General features: G+C 48.0%; 1 long non-coding RNA gene across 1 annotated transcript in view; it reads right to left on the bottom strand.

Moving 5' to 3' along the window:
* LOC309350038 overlaps positions 1–18,263 on the bottom strand; it is a 191,364-nt gene extending 173,101 nt beyond the window's left edge. The window contains exon 1 of the long non-coding RNA XR_014160277.1: positions 18,184–18,263. This is a non-coding gene — a long non-coding RNA (uncharacterized lncRNA). The remainder of the gene's footprint in view (positions 1–18,183) is intronic.
* Between the last annotated feature and the right edge of the window lie 479 nt (positions 18,264–18,742).

Below are 18,742 nucleotides of genomic sequence, written 5' to 3' on the forward strand. Positions count from 1 at the left end.
CTGTTAGCCGCCATCCATCCTCCAACCGCCTCCAGACACTCACACAGGATCTTCACCGCCTTCACTGGTTCTGATTTAAAAGAGAGGTAGAGCTGGGTATCATCCTCATACTGATGAACACCCAGCCCAAACCTCCTGATGATCTCTCCCAGCGGCTGCATGTAAATGTTGAAAAGCATGGGGGAGAGGACAGAACCCTGAGGCACCCCACAAGTGAGAGCCCAGGGGTCTGAACACTCATCCCCGACCACCACTTTCTGAACACGGCCCAGGAGGAAGGAGCGGAACCACTGTATGACAGTGCCCCCAGCTCCCAGCCCCTCTAGACAGTCCAGAAGGATGTTATGGTCGATGGTATCAAACGCCGCTGAGAGATCCAGCAGAACTAGGAAACAGCTCTCACCTTTGTCCCTAGCCCGCCGAAGATCATCAACCAGTGCGACCAAGGCAGTTTCAGTCCCATGATGAGGCCTGAATCCCGACTGGAAGGGATCCAAATGGTCCGCTTCTTCCAGGCGTGCCTGGAGTTGTTCGGCAACCGCTCACTCAATCACCTTGCCCAAGAATGGAAGATTTGAAACTGGGCGATAGTTGGCCATCGTGGCCGCATCTAAAGATGGTTTTTTAAGAAGTGGTTTAATAACCGCCTCTTTCAGCGGGTCTGGGAAGGCTCCCTCACGGAGGGAAGCATTCACCACCCCACGAAGCCCATCGCCCAGTCCTTCCCGGCTAGCTTTTATAAGCCAGGATGGGAAAGGATCCAGGAGACAGGTGGTTGGCTTCACTCGTCCAAGCAGCCTGTCCACATCCTCGGAGGTAACAGATTGGAATTGATCCCACTCAACTTGACTAGACAGAACTCTAGCACTCTCCCGCCCCGGCCCTGCTCCCACGGTGGAGTCTACTTCTTCCCGAATCTGAGCGATTTTATCTGCAAAAAACTTTGCAAAATCATTGCAGGAGAACATGTGGCCTGTACTGGGCCCCGATGTTGCAGGTGGTTCCACTAAATTGTGAACCACCTGAAAAAGTCTCCTGCTGCTGTTTTCTGCAGATGCAATAGAGGCGGTGAAGAAATTCTTCTTCGCCGTCACTATCGCCACTTGGTAGGCTCGACGTTGAGCTCTAACCTGTGTCCGGTCAGATTCGGAATGAGTTATCCGCCACCGGCGCTCTAGCCGTCTCAACGATTGTTTCATTGCCCTCAGATCCATGGAAAACCACGGGGCTGTCCGGGCTCCATGCAATCGGAGAGGGCACTTCGGAGCCAGACAGTCAATAGCCCTGGTTAACGCCACATTCCAGCGGGCCACCAGGGAATCGGCTGAAAGGCCATCAACATGGGATAAAGCATCCCCTACCACTCTCTGGAAACCATTTGGATCCATTAAGTGGCGGGGGCGGACCATCCAAATTGGTCCCACCTCCCTGCAGAGGGGATGGGTCGCAGAGAAGTCCAGTTGCACCAGGAAGTGATCTGACCATGGCACTTCTTTCGTTTCGCTTTTACTCAGTGTCAGATCACCAACATCCATAGAGGTAAACACCAGGTCCAAGGCATGTCCGCGGCTATGGGTTGGGCCAGACTTATGCAGGGACAGCCCCATGGAGGCCATGCTTTCCACGAAGTCCTGAGCGGCCCCTTGTAAGGTCGTGTCGGCATGGATGTTAAAATCCCCTAGGACAACCAAGCTAGGTGTCTCCAGGAGAACATCCGCCACAACCTGAAGCAGCTCGGGCAGGGAATCCTTGGTGCAGCGGGGAGGTTGGCACACCAAAAGGAATCCTGTACTGCCTCTATTGCCCAACTTCCAGAACATGCACTCGGAAAACTGGGTCTTCCCAATAGGACGCCTGGTGCAAACTAATGACTTCCTAAAAATCACTGCAACCCTCCCTCCCCGCCCACATGACCTGGGTTGCTGTGCGTAAGAGAAACCTGGTGGACAAGCAGCGGCAAGGACAGGCCCATCTGCTTCATCCAACCAAGTCTCTGTTACACATGCCAGGTCAAGTCCTCCATCCATGATCAAGTCATGGATGGCAGTGGTCTTATGAATCATTGACCTGGCATTGCACAGCAGCACCTTCAGGTCATGTGGGTATCCCTTGCTGATTCTAGTATCCATCCGGTCAGGACCAGACCCGGAGGCAGGGATAGTCCTCAGACAACGACTAAACCTGCCCCCTCTGTAATGACATGGTCTAGTCTTAGCGTAACTCCTCCTCCTACCCGTGATCACTGAGATCGGTTGTCCCAGTGCATCCCCCCCTGTGGAACATGCCCCAACCATTTTGTGGGCTGGGGCCCATTCCCTGGCAGCCCTGACCCCTCCCCCTAAGAACAAAATAACACCTTAAACAAACAAAACCAATAAAACAATACAAACAAAAAATGTAAAAATTACAAGACATCAAAATAATAATTAAAAAAATAATAATCCCCAAGCCCAACCAAACATCCATCCCACCCCCACCCCCCACATATAATTTTTTTTTTAAAAAAAACATTTTAAAAACACTCTGCCCCTCCGGCAGTAACAACAACTGTCCTAGTGAGGCCTGTCAGGCCCCGCCGCAGGCCAGATGGTAAGTGGCAAGAGCAGGGCCCTCAGGCACTCACTCAGGGGAGTCCTCCTGGGCAGCAGGCAGCAAGCAGTCCTTGTGAGGCTTCAGGCCCCGCCCCAGGCCAGATGGTAAGTGGCAAGAGCAGGGCCCTCAAGCACTCACTCAGGGGAGTCCTCCTGGGCAGTGGCAGCAAGCACCAAGCAGTCCTTGTGAGGCTTCAGGCCCCGCCCCAGGCCAGATGGTAAGTGGCAAGAGCAGGGCCCTCAGGCACTCACTCAGGGGAGTCCTCCTGGGCAGTGGCAGCAAGCACCAAGCAGTCCTTGTGAGGCTTCAGGCCCCGCCCCAGGCCAGATGGTAAGTGGCAAGAGCAGGGCCCTCAGGCACTCACTCAGGGGAGTCCTCCTGGGCAGTGGCAGCAAGCACCAAGCAGTCCTTGTGAGGCTTCAGGCCCCGCCCCAGGCCAGATGGTAAGTGGCAAGAGCAGGGCCCTCAAGCACTCACTCAGGGGAGTCCTCCTGGGCAGCAGGCAGCAAGCAGCAAGCAGTCCTTGTGAGGCTTCAGGCCCCGCCCCAGGCCAGATGGTAAGTGGCAAGAGCAGGGCCCTCAGGCACTCACTCAGGGGAGTCCTCCTGGGCAGTGGCAGCAAGCAGCAAGCAGTCCTTGTGAGGCTTCAGGCCCCGCCCCAGGCCAGATGGTAAGTGGCAAGAGCAGGGCCCTCAAGCACTCACTCAGGGGAGTCCTCCTGGGCAGCAGGCAGCAAGCAGTCCTTGTGAGGCTTCAGGCCCCGCCCCAGGCCAGATGGTAAGTGGCAAGAGCAGGGCCCTCAGGCACTCACTCAGGGGAGTCCTCCTGGGCAGTGGCAGCAAGCACCAAGCAGTCCTTGTGAGGCTTCAGGCCCCGCCCCAGGCCAGATGGTAAGTGGCAAGAGCAGGGCCCTCAAGCACTCACTCAGGGGAGTCCTCCTGGGCAGCGGCAGCAAGCAGCAAGCAGTCCTTGTGAGGCTTCAGGCCCCGCCCCAGGCCAGATGGTAAGAGGCAAGAGCAGGGCCCTCAAGCACTCACTCAGGGGAATCCTCCTGGGCAGCAGGCAGCAAGCAGCACGCAGTCCTTATGAGGCTTCAGGCCCCGCCCCAGGCCAGATGGTAAGTGGCAAGAGCAGGGCCCTCAAGCACTCACTCAGGGGAGTCCTCCTGGGCAGCAGGCAGCAGGCAGCAAGCACCAAGCAGTCCTTGTGAGGCTTCAGGCCCCGCCCCAGGCCAGATGGTAAGTGGCAAGAGCAGGGCCCTCAGGCACTCACTCAGGGGAGTCCTCCTGGGCAGTGGCAGCAAGCAGCAAGCAGTCCTTGTGAGGCTTCAGGCCCCGCCCCAGGCCAGATGGTAAGTGGCAAGAGCAGGGCCCTCAGGCACTCACTCAGGGGAGTCCTCCTGGGCAGCGGCAGCAAGCAGCAAGCAGTCCTTGTGAGGCTTCAGGCCCCGCCCCAGGCCAGATGGTAAGTGGCAAGAGCAGGGCCCTCAAGCACTCACTCAGGGGAGTCCTCCTGGGCAGCAGGCAGCAAGCAGTCCTTGTGAGGCTTCAGGCCCCGCCCCAGGCCAGATGGTAAGTGGCAAGAGCAGGGCCCTCAAGCACTCACTCAGGGGGGTCCTCCTGGGCAGCAGGCAGCAAGCAGTCCTTGTGAGGCTTCAGGCCCCGCCCCAGGCCAGATGGTAAGTGGCAAGAGCAGGGCCCTCAAGCACTCACTCAGGGGAGTCCTCCTGGGCAGTGGCAGCAAGCACCAAGCAGTCCTTGTGAGGCTTCAGGCCCCGCCCCAGGCCAGATGGTAATTGGCAAGACAGGGCCCTCAAGCACTCACTCAGGGGAGTCCTCCTGGGCAGCAGGCAGCAAGCAGTCCTTGTGAGGCTTCAGGCTCCGCCCCAGGCCAGATGGTAAGTGGCAATAGCAGGGCCCTCAAGCACTCACTCAGGGGAGTCCTCCTGGGCAGCAGGCAGCAAGCAGTCCTTGTGAGGCTTCAGGCCCCGCCCCAGGCCAGATGGTAAGTGGCAAGAGCAGGGCCCTCAAGAACTCACTCAGGGGAGTCCTCCTGGGCAGCAGGCAGCAAGCAGTCCTTGTGAGGCTTCAGGCTCCGCCCCAGGGCAGATGGTAAGTGGCAAGAGCAGGGCCCTCAAGCACTCACTCAGGGGAGTCCTCCTGGGCAGCAGGCAGCAAGCAGTCCTTGTGAGGCTTCAGGCTCCGCCCCAGGCCAGATGGTAAGTGGCAAGAGCAGGGCCCTCAAGCACTCACTCAGGGGAGTCCTCCTGGGCAGCGGCAGCAAGCAGCAAGCAGTCCTTGTGAGGCTTCAGGCTCCGCCCCAGGCCAGATGGTAAGTGGCAAGAGCAGGGCCCTCAGGCACTCACTCAGGGGAGTCCTCCTGGGCAGCGGCAGCAAGCAGCAAGCAGTCCTTGTGAGGCTTCAGGCCCTGCCCCAGGCCAGATGGTAAGTGGCAAGAGCAGGGCCCTCAAGCACTCACTCAGGGGAGTCCTCCTGGGCAGCAAGCACCAAGCAGTCCTTGTGAGGCTTCAGGCCCCGCCCCAGGCCAGATGGTAAGTGGCAAGAGCAGGGCCCTCAAGCACTCACTCAGGGGAGTCCTCCTGGGCAGCAAGCACCAAGCAGTCCTTGTGAGGCTTCAGGCCCCACCCCAGGCCAGATGGTAAGTGGCAAGAGCAGGGCCCTCAGGCACTCACTCAGGGGAGTCCTCCTGGGCAGCGGCAGCAAGCAGCAAGCAGTCCTTGTGAGGCTTCAGGCCCCGCCCCAGGCCAGATGGTTCTGGCTTCTGGGATAGCTGCACAGCCTGCATTCACTCCATAAGACGCACACACATTTCCCCTTACTTTTTAGGAGGGAAAAGTGAGTCTTATAGAGCAAAAAATACGGTATATGACTGGTGGAAATTGAAATGCTTTGTTTGAAACTTTATAAATACTGCTGCCTGGACCACTGGGTGGGGTTGCAACCTTTGTGGAGCTATCCTATTGCTTTGCAAGAACGCTGGACACCTAACTCCTCTCGTTTCTGAGTTTTATTGGCGAAAACTCAGAAGATAAGGCATTTTTGGGTTTGCTACATACATGCTGCCCTACTGTTGGCCCAACTGGAAGAAAAAGTAGGTGGCACAGGGCTGCACGGGGACAAGTGCCCCCCCCCATTTCACTTGCCATAGCTGCCTCAAAGGAGGGGCGTTGTATGGGTGGCACCAGCCTGGCCCTTGCTGCTGGAGCAAAACCCTTTGATCGCAGCCTGGCTCTTGAGCCCTCCTTACCCCACTCTCCCTAAGCCAGCCCCTCGGGGTCCGTGGAGGGTGACATGAGAAGCATGCACTAGCCATGTGCCCTTCCATCCCAGCCCCTCAGTGAGGGCTGATCAAAGGGCGCATGGCGTCCTCCTCATGCCACCCTCCCTGAGCCGTTTTGTGAGGCTGGGATCTGATCAGCACCCCTGGCCTCAAGTACACAAGAAAGGGAATGTATTAGCTGGAGTGAGGACGTAGTTGAAATATATTGGGGTTGTAAATGGGGTGGGCAGATATGTCAGTTTTGGTTTCTCTCAGCTTCTCATTTTTCCAATCATAAGTTCAGTTCTTTACCTTCCTATATCAGTTTGTGAATGATTTATTTTTAAATGCCATCAGGAAATGCAATCAGTTTTTTTGTTCAAATTTCTCCTACCTAATCAAGTCAAATCAGAATTTATTGATAAACCAAATACAGATTATAGCAAAAAACAATAAAACCCACTATACACATCTTTACAAAGCCGTTTTCCCCAATATAATGCATCTTTGTATTTTATTTTCACTGATATATGCATATCTTTGCACACTTTGCCCCAATATTTGCAATTTTGTGCACATTATTTGACTGGAAAACTCCATTACAAAATTCAGATAGCTCTGTTTCAGTTCACACATTGTTTCATAAAACGTGAATTTGGTGAGTTCACCTTTAAATGTGAACTGGATCAAATCACCCCTCCCTTCCTAGTTGCAAGCACCTTGTAGAAAGCCACCTCTAGAGAGGAGAAAGAGAAACCAACAAGTTGGGGGAAGTAAGGAGATTTATACTATTGAGATTTGGTTACTTGCATATAAAAATAGCTGCTGGTGCCTGAACTCTACTTACAGGTAAAGCACCCATCAGGCAGATGCCATTAATAAGTCTACTTTTGCAACCATACTATTGTTTAGATTTTCCTTCTTTGCTTCCTACTGCCATCCTAATGCAATTCTGAGATCATTTCTGAGATCAAGCCATTTGTGGACAGACATGTTCCAGCCCAAGCTATTTTTCTGAGTAAAGAAGAGGTAAATGATGCTCCCTTCCCTGTCAGGCCCAACACTTAGAAAGACTTGCTGAGCCACTAAGACAGAGCACCTCCCTTCTTCTACTTCCCCTCTGTCCCATGGTTCTGCATGAAGCAAGTGCTTCACCCTGGGCAGGTACGTCAACATGTGCCACCAAGACAGAGTGGGGTATAAATATAGAAAATCAGTAGGAAATAAATGTTAGCAAATTCTATTCATGGGCATTGGGGAGGTGGGAGAGGAAATGTCTGGTATCAGCACCTACTGTCTGCTTCTTCTGTCTACCATAAAGGGTAACGGGACCCCGACCATTAGGTCCAGTTATGGACGACTCTGGGGTTGCGGCGCTCATCTCACTTTACTGGCCGAGGGAGCCGGCGTACAGCTTCCAGGTCATGTGGCCAGCATGACTAAGCTGCTTCTGGCGAACAAGAGCAGCACATGGAAATGCCATTTACCTTCCTGTCGGAGCGGTACCTAATTTATCCACTTGCACTTTGATGTGCTTTCGAACTGCTAGGTGGGCAGGAGCAGGGACTGAGCAACGGGAGGTCACCCTGTCGTGGGGATTCAAACCGCTGACCTTCTGATTGGCAGGCCCTAGGCTCTGTGGTTTAACCGACAGCGCCACCCACATCCCTTCTGTCTACCGTATGTGCATGCATTCAAATTTTGGAAAGCGAAGCCTTCATTGGCTATGCATTTAGACAACTCTTAAGATATCGTAACCAAATTTTGCATGATGGTTCCCAGGATCAAGGACCAGGCTATTGTCTGTGCTGTGATACAACCAGGCACCATTTAGAGTTTAGGTGGCAGACTGAACTTTTCAAAATTACAGTGATTTTGCTTTCTTGGAATTTCCAGGCTATAGCGGATACAGGGCTGCAAGTTAGTTCTTTTATCAGAAATTTTCCTTCTGAACTTTTAGAGTTCCTTTTCCGAGTAAGAAAGCACTCAGATGTAACTGTTTCTGGAGCCAGCAGATGGCGCTTTGGATTCAGTTATAGCACACCTTTCCAGCTTTGCATGTGCCACGGTTTATAGGAAAGGCGGATAATATTTGAGCATAATCTCAAATTGATGTATTACCCTATTGTAAATAGAGTAGCTCTATTGAAGTCCACTCAAGGTTAGTTTTGTATATTTGCATATTTATGATTTGAACAGCCCTGTGATCTTTGGATGAAGGGCAGTATACAAATTTAATTAATAATAATAATAATAATAATAGTAAATAGGCTGCAACTCTATACACATCTACCTGGGAGGATGCCCCATAGAAATAAGTTCTACTGAATTCAGAGTAAGGTAAATATACATAGGATTATACTGTACGTCAAGCACCAACCAACCAACCAACCAGCCAACCAACCAGAACTATTATCTGCAGTTTCTGGTGGTGTTTTTTGTTGTGTGTGTGTGTGTGTGTGTGTGTGTGAGAGAGAGAGAGAGAGAGAGAGAGAGAGAGAGAGAGAGGATCTAGCTCTCTCCCTGTAACCAGAAACTATTCCCCTGGCTTTAGGCATGAATGCAGCAAACTGCATCCATCCCTTAAACTCAAGGCACTGCAGTTACTTCCTTCTCTTCTGCCTCATTCCAGCCCTGGCTGGCCACGAAAGGGTCACACTTGTGTGTCGCTCTCTGCTGTCAATATTCTGAGGCAGTTTGAGGGGCGTGCGGTCAGCTGGCAGCCCCAGCTCCTGCCAGCTTCAGAGGTTTGGGATAAGAGCTTGCTGGGTCATTTTGAAGCATAAAGATAAAGGTAAAGGGACTCCTGACCATTAGGTCCAGTCGTGGCCGAGCTTGGGGTTGCGGCGCTCATCTCGCTTTATTGGCTGAGGGAGCCAGTGTACAGCTTCCGGGTCATGTGACCAGCATGACTAAGCCGCTTCTGGCGAACCAGAGCAGCGCACGGAAACTCCATTTACCTTCCCGCTGGAGTGGTACCTATTTATCTACTTGCAATTTGACGTGCTTTTGAACTGCTACGTTGGCAGGAGCAGGGAGCGAGCAACGGGAGCTCACCCTGTCGCAGGGATTCGAACCACCGACCTTCTGATCGGCAAGCCCTAGGCTCTGTGGTTTAACCAACAGCGCCACCTGAAGCATGCCTGCCTCCAATTATATGCCTAGGTGCCTTCCCAGTACATCCAAACTGAGCCGAAAGGGGCACACATTGGGAACACTTTCTCCCGCTTTAAATAACCCCACTTGTTGGTGAAGTTTTGCCATCATTTTGCAACTGTTATCAACATAATCTGAGCTCAGTTTCCAGAAGGGCAACCCTGTCAGTGTCTGCAGCCAAAACAATGCAGTCTTGTCGCATTTAGAGATTAGGGAATTGATTAGGGCACAAGCCCACCAGATCTTTGTCAGGAACCTTGTTTTTGAAGCTATTCTTTTAATTCACAAATGACTACCTCTGCATGCCAGGGGTGGAGAAACTTGCTACCTAATTTCCCTCCACTTCCAAATGGGCACTCATCTGCCTGTATTTTCCATTACTGTAGACTGAGGATATTCTTTCAAAGGTACTGCCATCTTGTGGTGGAAAAGGAGAAGCTGTTGGCACTTCGTAAGGTCACATTAACAGGCGTTGATAGCACATCTCCGAGCTGATCAAACTCTCGCTTTTAGTTCAAGCTTGATTCCTCATTCTACATGAGCACACAAACTCACTGGGCCAGTTCACACGTGGTTTCTAAGCACTTGGTTATTTGCCAAGGAGTCTGTTGAAAAAAAGCATTGCACTACGGTGTTAGATTTATTTTTTACATGTTTAACCCATCCTTACTTGGACATGGCTTCCCCTTTCCCCGCTGACAGGGGTTTGAGCTCACAACTCCTTGGTCAAATGCCAGGACCCTCTTCGCTACCACATCGCACTGAAAGGATACCTCAGACGCAAACGGCAGTCGCCACGGGATGTTTCAGTTCTCAAGGGGTGAACTTGCATGTGCGAACCAGTCCGCTGACAGGGATGTAATAAATGCCTCTCGCAGCTGCCCTGATTTCAAGTGGCCCTGCTGTCCCGAGCAACACAAATATAGCACAAATTAATGAAGCTGCATGACTGCTAAATTAAAATTTCAGAGATGCCAAACGGAGACACTTCCTGAACAGATTTCCACAGAGAACCTGGCAATGAACTGCATCAACAGGGAAGCATTCTACTGAGGATGAGTAAAGCGACATGTACTATTTTTATACTTGAAGACATAAAAGAACAGCAAAAAGCAAAGCCAGCAGTATCAGGGAAGCTGCTCTCCCTGTGTATGAGGTGCTATGAATCCCACTCTGTTAGGTGAATCAGGTACTCAGACCTGACAACTAGGATCCTGTCGTGCGTTCTTCCATCTCCCATTATTATTCCATCTGCCCATTATTATTTATTAAATTGGCATACCCACCTTCATCCAAAGATCTCAGGGGAGTTCACAGCATAAAAATATGAGGTAGAAACACAAAATACATAGAGATAGAACTGTAAAGTTGGAAGGGATCACAAGGGTCATCTAGTTAAACCCCCAGCAATGCAAGAACAAAACAAACCAATAACCTGGCCCCCCTCCCAATAAAAGCACATTTTAAAGAATACAGGATGATAGCCAAAGGCCTGGATGAAGAGGAAAGGTTTTGCCTGGCGGCTAAAGGTGTATAAGGAAGGTGCCAGGCAAGCACCTCACGGATCTCTTGTGGAGGAGGCCATGGAGAAAGGCCTCAGATGATGATCACAGGGTCTGGGTTGGTTCGTTGCTTGGTGGTCCTTTGGCCTAATCTGATTTGGAATACTTGTAGTGAATCAAGTATTTTGGCTTTTTTTTGTAAGGATGAATGAGGTTCCCTGCCCCCATGGCTGAGAAGGAAAAACTGTGAGATTTGTTTAAACCGTAGGCATCTCTTTGCTTTCTTGAATCACAAACAGTTTTAATTGATATGCTGAACAGAGATTATATTAGATTTCTCTTCCTCAGAATGTTCCATTACTATGCTTTCAAATTTCCAAAAAGGAGATTTGAAATGAGAACATAAAATGAAGGGCAAATATATTCAGCTAATAAAATAGGTCTATATACTACTGCAGTTTCAGATAATGTACTGGAGCTTTGATTCTGCCAGGGGGATAATGTATAGGGTTCAAATTAATATAGAGTTCAAATTATCCATGCAAATCATTCAAATTACATATCATTACAGGCATTGTTGCAAGCGATGGCTTTAAAATAATATGGGCCTGATGCAATTGCACCTTTGTGCACACAGCTAGGTGCACCCAGCTTCCACCAAAGCAGAGTTCTCTGCTCAAGGGAGGACTGCCTATGGGGGAAAGGAAGTAATGGAGGAAGCTCTGGCTCATGGCGGAGAGTTACTAGGAGGCAGTGCAAAGAATGACTGGGCCAGCAATGGAAAACCAGTGTCAGAAAGGATGTGTGTGTATATCCATTTAATTTGGCTGCTTGTAGTGCTGGCTGATGCTCATTGAGACTGGTAGGACGGAAGGCAGGGAGACCCATAATTGGCATGGCCAGAGTGAGTGACAGGCAGAGGACGCTCATTCCAGTTTTGTCCCCATTCTGTTCCATGTTGAGTTGCACAAGGAAGCTGATAGGCAGTGCCACCTGCTGGACTTGTAATAACACAAGAACACAAGAATTGTCCTGCTGGATCAGGCCAGTGGCCCATCTAGTCCAGCATCCTGTTCTCACAGTGGCCCACCAGATGCCCTCAAGGGAAACCAGGGAGCAGAACATGAGCAGAAAAGCATCCTCCCTTCTTGTGGTTTCCAACAGCTGGCATCCAGAAGCATTGCTGCCATCAGGGCTGGGAGTCATTGACACCCATCTCTTCCGTGAATTTCTCTAGCCCCCCATTAAAGCCATCCTAATGGGTAGCCAGCCCTGCCTCCTGGGGGAGCAAGGTTCATAGCTGGACTGTGCTGCGCGAAGAAGGACTTTCTCTTATCTTGCATCTCTCCTAAATCTTCCAACATTCAGCTTCATTGTAATTAAGAAAGGCAGGTCAGGGGGCCTCTATGGGTTGCTGTGGCTACTTCACTTGTAATCCACAATTCATGATTCTGCCAAGTCCAACTGCTTCTTTGCCAGTGCTAATATAATGGAGGCGTAAGACCCTCCTTAACTATTTAGTAAGGGCCACAGGAGGGCTATAGAAAAAGCTGAAATGGAATTACTGAATTGTAGAGTTGGAAGGGACTCCAAGGGCCATCTAGTCCAACCCCCTGCAATGGGGAAATCTCAGCTAAAGCATCCCTGACAGATGACCATCCAACCTCTGCTTAAAAACCTCCAAGGAAGGAGAGTCCACCACTTCCCAAGGGAGTCCATTCTCAATGTTGAGTTGGAATGTCCTTTCTTGCAACTTGAACCCATTGGTTCGGGGTCTACCCTCCAGAGCAGGAGAAAACAAACTTGTTCCCTCTTCCATGGGCTAGCCCTTTAGATATTTGAAGATGGATATCGTATCTCCTCTCACTCTCCTCTTTTCCAGGCTAACCATGCCCAACTCCTTTAACCGTTCCTTGTAAAGCTTGGTTTCCAGAATTAGAAACACACATGGAATTATATTTTTATTTATCACCCATATTGCCAAATACTTTTACCTGATGTGTGGTGAAACCCTTCTTACCACTTGTATTATATATACTGAATGGTAAATGTGATATCAATGATTCTGATATTGATGACAAGGGCAAGCAGCTGTGAAGTATGGCCAGGTGGTACATCACTCCAGTGATAATGAACAAAATAAATAGAAAGCACATACCTGTATCTATATGCTGTAAATGCCAGAGGAACAGAGAGGCTGGTGGCAAAGCCAGTTAGCAAAACAATACTGGAAACAATTAAGAGGTTGAATGCCCCCAAAGTTTGTTTACGCAACTCCACTGGACCCAGTGCTTTTCCTCTTCTCTTATATGGACAGTGCAGTGCCCGTGGCTGCATTCCTGCTGGCTCCACTTGCCAACCCCTGTTATTCCCCCCACATTTTGCATCCCCTTTCAAGTGCTCCATTTTCATCCTCACCCATTTTTCTCTCCTCCCCCCTCCTCTTCTTTTTCCTCAACTCAGGGATGCTTGACTTGAGATTCCTGCATCGCAGGGGGCTGGATTAGATAAACCTCTGGATCTCTTCCAACTCTACAGTTCTATGCATACAGACGACACAACGTCCAGCACCACAAATGTTCCAGTGGGTGTGCAATGACAACCATACACACACACACACACACACACACACACACAGAGAGAGAGAGAGAGAGAGAGAGAGAGAGAGAACTTTTTTTTCAGCCAGAACTTGCCAGAACTCAGGTGTGCCTTTGCCATTATGAGAGAGCAAGGGAGGCGTTCATGGTGAGTTTCAGCATCTCTTTTTCTAGAAATGTGTGTGTGTGTGTGTGTGTGTGTGGAGAGAGACAGACAGACAGACAGACAGACAGACACAGGGTGGGGAGAGAATGGAATATCCCAACAAATATCACAACCTCAAAAATAAAAGCAACACAAAGTCAGCCATATTTGCTCACTCATTTACTCACTTCTGTGCTCACTTTGATACCAAATGGACATGGACGAGACTGCTACTAAGTCTGCTTGTGCTGGCATGCCAGTTCCCAAGATACAGTTTCTACCTGTTCCAATCTTATACCCTCCCCACCCCCCGACCCACCTATTTGTCTCTGAGGAAAAAATTGTACAACAGCAAACAGGGAGCCTGGTGCTAGATTGGTCCACTAATGAGTATCTTCCTCAGAATTTGCTTTAGGAGTCCAGGGATGCAGCAACTTTGAAAATGGGACCTTTCAATTTGGCATATATATGAACACAGTTGGCCTTTCCTTCTGCTTAAAAGCATGTGGACATGTGGCCACAGGAGACGGCGGAGAGTGAATAAACTTAAGGGAAACTCCTCTGCATAGTAATAACTAACACACATCTAAATATATAACGGCCTGTAATAATTCCTTGTTTTTAACTTTGTTCAAAGACAACGCTTAGGGCTAAGGGTTAGCCCTGTGATCTTTCTGCCATGATGAAAAAGGGGGTTTAAGTGGTGATGGCAGATGACAGCTTTTGTCTGCCTCTAGTTCCCTAAAAGCAGACAAACAGAGGGAGAAAGGAACAAAGAAACTTATTAATTATTGCATGTGAAGCAAAAAGGCCTGGAACTGCTAGCGCACATTATCTGAATTTAAATATTCTTCATCAGTGCTGCTATTATATGAGCTTGGAGTCTTCTATTCTGCCACTTCTTGCCCTCTAGAATTTTGCTGTACTTTGGCATCAGCATAATGGTATTCCGTATTTTAATATGCAGAAGTAGTTGAAATAAAGAGGCAATGGGAGTGGTCATAAACGAGCAGGCAAAAGAAGAAAGGAGAATGGAGAAAGGAACAGGGGAATTTTTATCAGGACAATGGAAACCTTGTCCTTTTGTTTCCTTGCTCACTCTTGCCTATGCCAGCATTCAGTCCTAAAAGGAGTCTCTTTTGTCTTGCTACGTTTCCCCACGGATTTAGGGTATGTTCATATTTGCAGCTTAAAATAATAGAATTCTAGAGTTGGAAGGGACCCTGAGGGTCATCTAGTCCAACCCCCTGCAATGCAGGAATATGCACCTGTCCTTTATGAGGACTGAACCTGCAACCCTGGCATTGTCAGCACCAGGCTCTAAACAGCTGAGCTATTGGTGGACAGTGAAGTCATTCCCACACCTGCAGGGGGGTTGGACTAGATGGCCCTTGGGGGGTTCCTGCCAACTCTATTATTCTCGGTCTTTGGAATGTGACACTCAGACAGGTGCAAAAGTGTCATGGTGGACTATAGATGGTTCGCTTTCTGGTATATTTAAGGACTTATGGGCCTGCTGGGAAAACTTTTTAAGTCTAAGAAGTGGAACATTTTGTCTCACTTTAGGTAATTAAATGTTCTTAAAATGCAAAAAGAGTTGATTTTACTTTTTGGCATTATGTCCCTAGAATTTAAAAAAAAGCTCTTTTTCTTTTTTCAAAAGAAACTAGCAAATTAACTTTGATAGCTTAGAAAATCGTAAAGGTTGGAGTTTCTTTTCATTCCTGCCCTTTTATTCTCCTTACAAAATGGCTTTCACCTCTTGTTTTTGTTCCATGCTATTGTTCGTTTCCTCCCTTTTTTATAATAAACAGTGCTGTTACGTAACCATTTCCTTGAGTCCACTGACAGGTGCCCTGAATCTGCCACAGGACACCTGGCTTCTTGCCATATCCCTTTCAGCAAAATGGTTCAGTAAGTGTTGTATTAGTGTGCCCTTGAAAACAGAAGCTCATGACCACAAAACTGGTTCTGAACTTTGAACATTAGATGGTTGGAAGCAGTGTCAGTGTTTGGGTTTTTTATAGTCAAAAACCCTTCTTAATAAAATCTGAGTAGCTGACAGTTCTTCTAGTTGCTGACAAAAGACTTAGGCTGCATCTACACTGACCTGTTTAACATTATTAGAATGATATTATATAAAACATCACAGGACATACTTGTTAATTAAAGCATTTTTTACCTTGTTCCCCCCCCCATCAAAAGGCTATCGCTGATTGCTCTCCTGCGCCCTTTGGTGTCACACTTTAATAATGCATAATGAGCATTAAAAGTAGGACGTCATACGTTATCAAAACCATTCCTTAACCCTTCCTTAATGTTAAACCCACGAGTGTCGATCCACCCTTAAATTATTTCCTTCAGTTAGCAAATTTTGAGAAGTGAAGCATAATGCTCAAGCACTAGTATAAATGAAATTGGCACAATGTGGGAATTTTCACTTCATTCCTAAGCGTTTGACCACGTTATGTGTGCTCATGTGGGAAGCAGATGGCTCTAGCTGCTTAGAGACCTAAAGAGCCAAGGAAGGATACAAAAGTCTGATGTTTGCTGCCTCCTGCCTTTCAAACAGCAGCAGCCGCCACCACTGTCATGTTTTTCAGAGCACTTTCCCACGAGAAACCTTGATTTCCTCCTCCCAGTTTTTCTCTCTTGTCTGACTCTCCAGCATGCTGATAGTGGCTAAAGATGGCCGTACACATGAGGCCAAGTAAATGTGCCACAAACACTGCTACCAAACTGGAATACCATTAGTTATGGTGACCCCCGGATTATAACTAAATACAAAAGATGTGGTCTGAGTCTGGCAGAGAAACTGGCATGAAATATACCTTAAATGCATTGCTGATTCTGCCGCCACAAAACCTCTCAACTTTTCTCCTAAAAGTATTCAGTGTTAAATGCAAATCAGCTCTTGGTTCCTGTCTCCCTCAGAGCTTTATTAGAAGAAGGAAACATTCTAGCTTTCATCTCCTCCCTCAATGTATTGCTAAAACATTTCTGAGATGTTTAGAGGACTGCTTGAGCTATCATTTGGGTTCAACCTGTTGCCTCTAAACAAGAGTCTTTGCCAAATAAATAATTTTCATTGCCCCTTTGGGGCCTATCTCTTTCTTCTGAGAGAAGTATCTTCATCAAAAACAAAAACAAAAACAAAAACAAAAAAACACCCCAGTTAAGTGCCCTCATTGAAAATATTTTTCATCTTTTTGAACTGTGCATTGTTCTGTGGAAGTAGTGATTGCATTTCATTCTACTTTTAATTGTACCAACTTTAATTAGTAGCAGGATTTAATTGTACCGAGTTGTTTTTTAGGAGAGAATGTGTAATTCAGGTACACAGTTGGATTAAAGGAATCAGTGTTTATTCTGGGATTTAAGAATTACCAGTGTTGATTAATATTTATAAGGAGACCAGACAAGTGCTTTGTCTGGTCTTTGGAAATTAATTAAATTTTTATAAGAGTGTCTATAGGTGATTTAGTGAATCACATTGCAGTCAAGGAAAGCAAAGATACAGGATTTTAATATGCCACAAATGTTTGAGTTTTCTTTTTATTATATGGTATATTACAATCAAATATAAATTTTCCCATCTGCGATTTGGCTTCCAGTGCAAGGAGCAGGGAATAGGCTCATGAGAATACCCACCCGTCCCATGATATCAGATTCTCCTAGTTTTAACATTCTATCATCATTTCTTGTTATCTCCTGATATTCCTGATAAAACACTTTGCTTTTATTGACACATTGAAACAGTATTTATTGGAAAAGGAAAAGGAAAACTCACCATGTGCATGGCCACTGTTGGGTTGGCAGGTGCTGGACCTCTGCTCCATCGTACGATTCTTATAGCACATTCCGATACATGTTTATGCAAAAGTAAATCCTATTTGAAAAGGGCTTATTCACAGGTATGTGGACACTGAACTATAGCAAAGTCAGGTAGGTAGCCATGTTGATCTGACACAGTCAATATATATGTATATGTCCAGTAGCACCTTAGAGACCAACCAAGAACAAACTTAGTTGGTCTCTAAGGTGCTACTGGACATATAGATAGATAGATAGATAGATAGATAGATAGATAGATAGATAGATAGATGATAGATGATAGATATATTAACAAAGTCATTAGCATTCATATGAAACTGTTAACCTTTCAATTCTAGCCTCTGGCAGAAGAAACAGACAATGAAAACCAAATAGCTGCCATCTCGCCCTTATCATGTCTGTACATTTATGTTTGTACATAAATCCATTATGTGGATTGCTGAATACATAAAGGTAAAGGTAAAGGGATCCCTGACCGTTAGGTCCAGTCGCGGACGACTGGGGTTGCATAGCTCATCCCGCTTTATTGGCTGAGGGAGCCGGCGTACAGCTTCTGGGTCATGTGGCCAGCATGACTAAGCCGCTTCTGGCGAACCAGAGCAGCTCACAGAAACGCCATTTACCTTCCCGCCGGAGCGGTACCTATTTATCGACTTGCACTGCATGCTTTCATACTCCTAGGTTGGCAGGAGCTGGGACCGAGCAACGGGAGCTCACCCCATCGCGGGGATTTGAACTGCCGACCTTCTGATCGGCAAGTCCTAGGCTCTGTGGTTTAACCCACAGCGCCACCCGGGTCCCTGCTGAATATATATATATATAGAGAGAGAGAGAGAATAAAAGGGGCCAGAAAGTGGAGAAATCACCCAGGAAGGGCTGTCCAAATTCTTTCAGGATCATTCCCAGAGCTGGGTAACCAAGGTGGGGGGCTTAAAAAGCTCTCCACCTTGTTGTAGGTGCAGAGATACTGAAGGAATTGAAAAGACTGTTCATGTATGCTACTACATACATGCAGTATGCAGCTGCTGGGGGACCTTGGGCCAGTCCCACTTCTCTGAAGTCTCTCAGCCCCACTCACCCCACAGAGGGTTTGTTGTGGGGGAGGAAGGGAAAGGAGAATGTGAGCCACTTTGAGACTCCTTTGGGTAGTGATAAAGCGGGATACCAAATCCAAACTCCTCCTCCTCCTCCTCCTCCTCCTCCTCCTCTTCTTCTTCTTCTTCTTCTTCTTCTTCTTCTTCTTCTTCTTCTTCTTCAGCTGCAAGGATGCTGCTGGCCCAGAGATGGGAATAAGATAAGATCCCTACAAAAGCAGACTGGCAGATGAAACCACTAGAGTAGCAGAGATGGCAAGTTTGACCGGGAAAATCAGAAACCAGGAGGATCAAAACTTCAGTATAGACAAATGGGACAAATATAGACTGTATCTAAAAGAACACTGTAAACACTTGAACTCTTTGGCATGCTTTAAATAACTCTTGCAATGTCACAAAGACTTTGGATATAATGGAGGACTGAAATTTGGATGAATTTATAATATGCAGTTGACAAAGGTATTTAAAGAACCCACGGAGGGGGGGGGGAGGGAAGTCCTAAGATTCGGAAGAATCTTGTTTTAATTTGAATATTTGCAAGAA

This window comes from Podarcis erhardii (assembly GCF_964252035.2).
Source record: "Podarcis erhardii genome assembly, chromosome: 9".
NCBI lineage: Eukaryota > Metazoa > Chordata > Lepidosauria > Squamata > Lacertidae > Podarcis > Podarcis erhardii.